Raw genomic sequence first — 7,121 nt, 5'->3', positions numbered from 1 at the left:
TACATGAACACTACACACATTACATGAACATGGCACAGGAGAGGTCATGGGGCAAAAGAAAGGACACAACAGCTGACACTCAAACAGGTAGACTTGCTTTGAGGAAGCTGTATTTCTGTGAGCAATAGGTCATGGGCCCGGTTGGGGTCGGAGAAGGGAAGAGGCTAAGGGCTAGGGGCTAGAGCTAGAGTCAGGATTCAAGGGTCAGGGGTCTGGCAGAGGCTTGGTGATGGGGCTTGGGATAGGGGTTAGGATAAAGGCTAGGGCTTAGGGCTTAGAGCTTTGTGCTTAGGACTTAGGGGCAAGGAGCCAGGGACTAGGAGCCAGGGGTTAGAGGCTAGAAGCCAAGGGATAGGGTTTAGGGTTTACTGCTTAGGGTTTAAGATCAGGGTCAGGGTCAGGGCCAGGGTTAGGGCTAGGGCTAGGGCTGGGCTGGGACTGGGGTTGGTGTTGGGGCTGAGGGCTGGAGTTGGGGCAGGGGCAGGGGTTGAGGGCTGGTGTTGGGGCAGGGGCAGGGGCTGGGGCTGAAGTTTGGGCTGGGGCTTGGGATTGGGCTCAGGCGGGGGTGGGGCTGCAGCTGGGGCTTGGGTTCCGTCTGGGGCTAGGGTGTAGCTTGGGGCTAGGGTTGGGGCTGGGGCTGGTTCTGGGGCTGGTGCTGGAGATAGGGATGGGATTCAGGTTCCGGCTGGGGCTAAGGCTGGGGCTAGGGAGGGGCTGGGGCTGGGGCAGGAGCAAGGGAAGGGGCTGGGGGTGGGGAAGGGGTTTGGATTCAGCCTGGAGCTAAGGCTGGTTCTGGGGCTAGGGGCCAGGGTATAGGGATGTAGGATTAGGGTCAGGGTCCCGGTCAGGGTCTGGGCTAGGGAGAGGGTTAGGGTTAGGGCTGGGGCTAGGGGCTAGGGGCTAGGGCTTAGGACTTGGGGTTAGGGGCTAGGGTTAGGGTTTGGGTTTGGGTTTGGGTTTGGTTTGGGTTTGGGGCTGGGCCTGGGGCTGGGGCTAGGGTTTAGGGTTTAGGGCTAGGGCTAGCACCTAGGGGGCTAGGTGGCTAGGGGTCTAGGGCTAGGGCTACGGTTATGTCTAAAGTTAGGGATAGGGATAGTTTTAGGATTATGGTGAAGGTTAGTGTATGGATTTGGTTTAGGATTAGGGGTAGGTTTAGGTATAATGTTTGAGCTAGTGCTATGGTTAGGATTAGGGCTAGGGTTAGGATTATGTTTAAGGTTAAGGCTATGGCTAGAATACTATTAGGGTCCGGGTAAGTGTTAGGGTAAGGGCAAGGGCTAGTGCTATGGCTAGAGCTAGTGTTAGGACTAGTGCTAGGGCTAGTCCTAGGGTTTGGGTTAGGGTTAGGGTTGGTGCTGGGTTTAGGGCATTGACTAGGGCTCTGTCTATGGCTACAGGGAGAGTGCAAATGTTATGATTAAGTTTATAGTTGGGATGGGTTGCGGGTTAGAGTAAAGTTTAGGATTAGTGTTAGGAGTAGGGCAAGGGCTGGCTTGGGGTTAGCATTAGGGCTAACCCTAGGGTTAGAGTTAGAGGTAGGGTTAGTGTTAGGGTCAGGGCTAGAGGTATTGTTAGTGTTTGGGTTAGGATTAGGACCAGGATTAAGGTTATGGTGGAAGCTAGGATTAGGATTAGCGTTAGAGTTAAGGTAGGGTTTAGGTCTAGGTCTTGGGCTAGGGCTAGGGCTAGTTGTAGGGTTATGGTTAAGATTAGTGTATGGGTTTGGTATAGGGTGAGGTAGGTTTAGGTTTAATGTTAGGGTTAGGGGTAGAGTTAGGGCTAGGGCTAGGGTTATGGTTAGGGTTAAGGCTATGACTAGGCTCAGGGTTAGGATATGGTTAGGGTCAGGGTATGAGTTAGGATAAGTGTTAGGGGTTGGGTTAGGGCTATATGGCTGGGGCTAGGTTTAGAGTTAAGGTTAGGTCTGGCATTTGGATCAAGGTTAGGGTTACATTTAGTGTCAGAGTTTCGGTTTATAGTTAGTGTTAAGGTTTGGGTTAGGGGTAAGAATAGGGCTTGGGTTAGACTTAAGGTGAGGGTTAGTGTTAGGGTTAGGATTTTGTTTAAGGTAATGGCTTGGTTTAGGGTAAGGTTTTTGGCTATGGTTAATTTTAGGTTTTGAAGTAAGTTTATGATTAATGTTAGGGTCAGTGCTAAGGCTATGGTTAGGGTTAGGGCTAGTGCAAGGGGTAGGTAGTCTAGGGCTTGGAGTAGGGCTAGGGCTAAGGTCAGGGTTACCAATAGGGCTACTGTTAGGGTTAGGGTTATGGTTTGGTTTACAATAGGGTTAGGGTCAGATCAATGGTTAGGGTAGACATTAGGACTATGTTGTGTTTTTTTTTAATTTTATTTATTTATTTATCTTTAGAGGGGAAGGAGAGAGGGAGAGAGGCATCAATGTATGGTTGTCTTTCGCGCATCCCCTGCTGGGAGTTGGCCTGCAGGAAACTGGACTACAACCCAGGCATGTGCCCTGACTGGGAATCAAACCGCGATCCTCTGGTTCGCAGGCCAGGACTATGTTTAAGGCAAGGTCTAAGGCTAGGTCTAGATCTAGGATTAGCATCTGGGTTAGGGGTAGGGGTACTTTTAGGGTTAGGGCTAGGGATAGAGTTGGGTTAGCATTAAGTTTAAGGTTAGGGTTAGGGCTGTCCTTAGAGCTAGGGCTAGGGTTAGGATTAGGGATAAGGCTAGGGTTATGTTTAGGTTTAGGGCTAGGGCTAGGGCTAGGGTTAGGGTTAGAGTTAGGGTTAGCAATAGGGCTAGAGTTAAGTGTAGGCTTCCAATTAGGGCCATGGATAGGGTTGGGTTACAGTTAGAGTTAGGGTTAGGGTTTGGGTTAATGGAAGCATTAGAGTTTGGATTAGGGCCAAGGCTAGTGTGAATGTTAAGGTTAGGATTAGTGCTAGGTCTAGTGATGGAGTTATGGTTAAAGTTGGGGTTTCGGTTAGGGTTAGGGCTTGGGCTGAGTGTAGGGCTAGGTTAAGGTTACATTCAGGAGTAAGGTAGAGCTACGAATAGGTTTACAGTTACGGTTAGGGGTAGGGTTAGTTCCAGGGCTAGGTTTAGTGTTAGGGTTAGGACTAGGGCTAGTGATAAAGCTGCGGTTATGGAAAGATTTAGGGTTTAGTCAGGTTTGTGGATAAAGATAGCTCTTGGGCTAGAGTTAGGCATGGTTTTAGGGCAGGTTTAGGGATAGGGAGAGGGTTAGGGTTAACATCAGAGCTAGTATTAGGTTCATGGTTAGGGTTTGGTTATAAGTAGTTTAAAGTTATGGCCAGGGTTAAGATTAGTGACAGGTTAGGAGTAAATTAAAGTTAGGTTTAGGATTTGAGATAGTGTTAGGTTTAGAGCTAGGTCTAGGACTAGGGATAAGGCTAGGGTTAGGTTTAGGGTGAGGGTTGTGTCAGTATTCAGTTCATGGTTAGGGTTATTATTAGGTTTAGTGTTCAGTTACAGCTATCGTCAGGATTCAGATTAGGACTAGGGTTAGGGTTAGCTGTAGGGTTATTGTTAGCATTAGATTTTAGTTATGTCTATGGCTAGGATTAGGGTTACCGTCAGGTGTGGCATTTGGGTTAGGGTAACGGTTACCTTTAGGGTTAGGGTTTGGGTTTATATTTAGTGTTAATATTCGGATTATGGTTAAGCTTAAGGATAGGGCTCACGTAGGGGACTAGTTTATTTTAGTCTGGTAAATGTGACTCAGCTCTGTATGGAAAACCTACAGAAGCAAAATGGTGGGCAGAAGCCAAACCTTCAAACAGTTTTCCCATAGAAATGAGGCCTAGAAAATGCATACAGACTGTTGTGGCTTGCTCTTGCTAAAACTCCATCACCCTGGTGTAAAACAACAAACGTGTATTGTCTTTCTTCAAGATGATATCCAAAGCTTGTGTGAATTTTTCCAAGGACAGAGCTAATCAGCTCATCGCCATTCCCTCTGCATGTTATTTTTATTTCCTTGATTGTACCTAAAAGGTAGACAATAATATTCTATGTAATAGATAATAAATCTTTCTCTGATGTAAGACCCAAGGAAAACAATAAAAGCCTGTCTAGGCAAGGGTTGGTGTGCTCTCCCCTTAAGAGAGTGGCTGAGGCATCCATAGACACTCTTCCCTTCAGAGAGTAGCTGTGCTACTTTTCCTCCACAGGATTGTTCTCAGCTGTGTGTTCATTCTCATCATCGGCCACGACAGGCAGGCTCTGCTGGCTGGATTCTGCCACAGGCTCGGGGTAGGGTTAATGTGAGGGGGCTAGTATTAGGGTTAGGCTTAGGTTTATAATTATGGCTTGGTTTAGGGTTAGGTTTTGGGGTAGGGTTAGTTTTAAGGTTCAGAGTAGGTTTATGATTGGGGTTAAGGTTAGTGTTAGGGCTATGGTTAGGGTTAGGGTTAGTGCAAGAGCTAGGTATAGGTCTAGGGCTTGGGTCTAAAGCTATGATTAATTTTAGGGTTAGCATCAGTGTTAGGGTTAGGGCTAATGCTAACGTTAGTGTTATGCTAGGTTAAGGTTCAGGATAAGTGTTACGACTGTTTACAGGAAGGTTTAAGGCTAGGGCTAGATCTAGGAATAGCTTTTTGGTTCGGGTTAGGGTTTAGGGTTAGGGGTTAGGGTTAGAGGGTTGGGGTTGGGGAAGGGGCTGGGGCTGGGGCTAGGGCTAGGGCCAGGGCTAGGGCCAGGGCCAGGGGTTAGGGCCAGGGTTAGGGTCAGGGTCAGGGGTTAGGGTCAGGGTCAGGATCCGGGTTCGGGTTCGGGTTGGGGTTGGGGTTGGGGTTGGGGTAGGGTTAGGGTTAGAGTTAGGGTTATGGAGTGTACTATTGCTTAATAAAGCTGCTCTCTCTCTCTGTCTGCTATAAACTCTGTGTGTTCAGTTGAATTCTTTGTCTGCAATCACCAAGAACCTCATTACCTGTGCCCACATGTGGCAGGTTGTGGGCCAGGCCCCCAGTTGGGAGCATGTGAGAGGCAAATGATAGATGTTCCAAATAAAAAAATAAATCTATAAATTAAAAAATACAAAAAACCAAACATAACACAATTTCCATGTTGATCTGCATGTATTAATGGACCTTGTATTCTTTTTCATCAATCTGTCTATTCATAGGGCATTACTTTATTCTTTTACTTACTGTAGTTTCATAATACAATATGCCTTTTAATTCTTACTTATTTTAACAGGTGAACTTAAATTGAGCTTGTTTTACTCTAAAATATTTTGCTGAGCCCTGGCCAATGTGGCTCAGTTTGCTGGAGCCTTGTCCTGTTAGGGAGGATAGAGAGCAAACCCAGACAAGGAGGAGGAGGGAGACATGTCTCACCCACTGACTCAGCCGTCCTGAGCCTGATCTCACAATAGTACCAGGAGTTCGGAACATCACAAGAAACACCATGGTAGCACAGAAGGCGGGAATTCTATGTATTGGAATTCGGTGTATTTTTCCTACTGTCTGAGAAAGAAATCCTTTGAAACTGTGTGTTAATTCCAAGGTCCAGTTGGTAGGTGGGAGGATGTCCACTGCGCCCAAAGAAAAAGCCCACAAAACAACTTTGGTTACTTGCCTACCTCTGGTCACTGTCTGTTTTACAAGGGAGTCCCTAATGTTTACAGAAAGCCCGTTGGTAATTTTGGGTAACTGCCCCAGCTTCGACTGGCTTCTGTCACGTACTTATTTTACAAGAGGAACAAATGGGGTCTGGAGTGAGATAAGGATTCAGGCTAACAGACCCCCACACATACCTGCATTTGGGTAGTCACGTCCCCCATGGAAGCTGGCACCACCTTTACCCACCAACTGATATGTAACTTCACCCCCATCTTGCCAACTACCTAAGTCCTCAGGACCAAGGACCCGAGGCTCTTGCTACCCTTGCCCTTGCCTGTTGCCACCCTTACCTTGCCCTGCCCGGAATCTATGCCTTCCTCCCCCACCTTGGCAAGGCCCCTTCTCTTCCATGAGAACCTATCACTAGTCAACCCTACTTGCTCACGAATAGACTGGCTGATCTGTAATTGTTTACTGTGTCAGCAAGGAGAACTGAGTTTCCCCCATAACGATTCCATAAACCGAAAGGTTGTAGTTCAAGCTCCAGTCATGGCACAGGCCTAGGTTGCGGGTTTGGTCCCCAGTTGGGGAGACGACCCTTTGATGTTTCTCTTTCATATCGATGTTTCTCTCCTTCCCTTCCCTTCTCTTCTCTCTGAAGTCAATAAGCATGTCCTCAGGTAAAAAATAATTTTTTCTGCTGACATTTTAATCTAGATCAAGTTACATTTATAGGTAACTGTGGGAAATGGAGATCATTATATATTTTTCTTTTTTTTCTTTTTTTTATAAATAAATCAAAAGCTTTATAATAAATAACAAACTAAGAAGCAGTTGCATATAATTTACAGACATAGAATGTTATAGAAATCCCAGACATCATAATAATTATTGGAATTAGAACTATTTTTAATGATAACTAATTAAAAACACATTGAAATTTTATAAAATTATAATTGGACATTCTCCTATCTCTGCTTCTTTTTTTAAAATATATTTTATTGATTATACCATTACAGTTGTTCTATTCCCCCCCTTCATTCCCCTCCACCCGCACACTCCCTCCCCCACCCTTCTCCCCCCCTTAGTTTATAACCATGTGTCTCAAGTTCTTTAGGTTCTATATTTCCCCCACTATTCTCACCCTCCCCCCTATCTATTTTCTACCTACCATCTATGCTATTTTCTGTGCCTTCTCCCCCCTTCTCCTCCTCCAACCCCCCTGTTTCTAACCCTCCATGTGTTCTTCATTTCTATGGTTCCACTCCTGGATCTAGCTGTCCTCTTGGTTTGCTTTTGTTTTAGGTGTGGTTGTTAATAACTGTGCGTTTGCTGTCCTTTCACTGTTCATATTTTTCATCATCTCTTGCTTATATAAGTCCCTTTAGCATTTCATATAATAAGGGCTTGGTGATGATGAACTCCTTGAACTTGACCTTATCTGAGAAGCACTTTATCTGTCCTTCCATTCTAAATGAAAGTTTTGCTGGATAAAGCAATCTTGGCTGTAGGTCTTTGGATTTCATGACTTGGAATACTTCTTTCCAGCCCCTTCTTGCCTGTAAGGTCTCT

General features: G+C 46.0%; 1 long non-coding RNA gene across 1 annotated transcript in view; it reads right to left on the bottom strand.

Moving 5' to 3' along the window:
* The window catches only part of LOC118997298 (uncharacterized), a 17,996-nt gene that overhangs the window by 3,113 nt on the left and 7,762 nt on the right, over positions 1–7,121 (bottom strand). Inside the window, exon 2 of the long non-coding RNA XR_005068643.1 lies at positions 4,117–4,122. This is a non-coding gene — a long non-coding RNA (uncharacterized LOC118997298). The remainder of the gene's footprint in view (positions 1–4,116; positions 4,123–7,121) is intronic.

This window comes from Sturnira hondurensis, unplaced genomic scaffold (assembly GCF_014824575.4).
Source record: "Sturnira hondurensis isolate 20B ecotype Veracruz unplaced genomic scaffold, ASM1482457v3 Scaffold0013019, whole genome shotgun sequence".
NCBI classification, from domain to species: domain Eukaryota; kingdom Metazoa; phylum Chordata; class Mammalia; order Chiroptera; family Phyllostomidae; genus Sturnira; species Sturnira hondurensis.
This window is presented reverse-complemented; position numbering and strand designations above follow the sequence as displayed.